The sequence below is a fragment of the Stegodyphus dumicola genome, chromosome 11, assembly GCF_044657685.1.
Source record: "Stegodyphus dumicola isolate Sdum_Otavi_A_Nest chromosome 11, ASM4465768v1".
Classification (NCBI taxonomy): domain Eukaryota; kingdom Metazoa; phylum Arthropoda; class Arachnida; order Araneae; family Eresidae; genus Stegodyphus; species Stegodyphus dumicola.
Window position 1 is genome coordinate 165,542,772 of NC_140778.1, and position 1,139 is coordinate 165,543,910.

Consider the following 1,139-nt stretch of genomic DNA (forward strand, 5'->3'; position numbering starts at 1 on the left):
TTAGCTGGCGTTTTTAAATCATACAGAGAATCAAAACAAAACATTAGGAAACAGACAGAAAAGTCTTTGTTGCTGCAGTGTGCCTACAAAGATTTTACACCCTTTCGAGAGTTATTTACAATAAAATGGCTCGTGTGTTGAAGGAAGCAATGTGTATACGCGCGCTGTAGTTTGAAAGATCTGGCAAATGTGAATAGGAATTCTCTCAAACTTACACGAAGTGAGACAAAAATGTTACTGCTAATGAAATTTGAGTAATATTTCGAGGCCGATGTTCCTTGAATCAGTCAGACAGAATGAGTAAGTTTTCTGCGTACGGGATGAAAATGTGGATTTTATGGGATTTCTGTAAATACGAAAAAAACTTCGTATTTACAGAAACCAGAACTTGACATTGGAAAAGGACGAGGGTTAAACCCGAGGCTCCAGAATGTTCCCATTCCGAGGAAAAGAACGAGGGGCCCGAGCAATATCAAGTTAAAAAAAAGGCAGGTCGCCGCACACTCGTACAAAGGTATGATGTTGTTAGATCTTCGGTTTTCTGAAATTTGAAGGGGCCATTTCAAAAAAACGTTTTCCTGAGGATGCAGTGGGGGAGTGAAGTTTCTGCTTTTTGGATATATTGTGGGCCGTATCCTGCAAGTAGTGCCATAGCAGGCCAACCCGTGGCGAGGGCGGAATAAATTCCTAACCACAAGCCTATCTGCAAAAATTAGTTTAATATCTTGACGTCATGTCGACGTCGTATCAGATATTAAGCTGATAAGAACAGAAAAATTTTTTATTGTTCAATGTTTCTTGCCATTTTACATAGTGTTGGTAAGACCATGGCATGTTATACCAACAACGCACACAGTGCGATTTTAGATTTCATATTTATTTGATGTGGGAGATATATACATATTTACAAAATTTACTTAGCCGTGAAGGTCCTTTATACAAATGTTATATAATGATCGCATATTGAAAACCAGTCACTGAGTCCAACAGTGTCTATTTAGGATTGTTTTATTCCAGTGAGGTGTTCAACATATATATCCCTAGAAAATTTAATGGTTTCGCTAACTGCGAGTTTCTTTAAAAGGTTTCCATATTTGTTGCTGCACAGCCTACGTAGCACTCTGTCATTGTTGTCGTCC

General features: G+C 38.5%; 1 pseudogene; it reads right to left on the bottom strand.

Moving 5' to 3' along the window:
- Positions 1-619: 619 nt before the first annotated feature.
- Positions 620-797, bottom strand: LOC146994518 (U2 spliceosomal RNA; annotated as a pseudogene).
- Between the last annotated feature and the right edge of the window lie 342 nt (positions 798-1,139).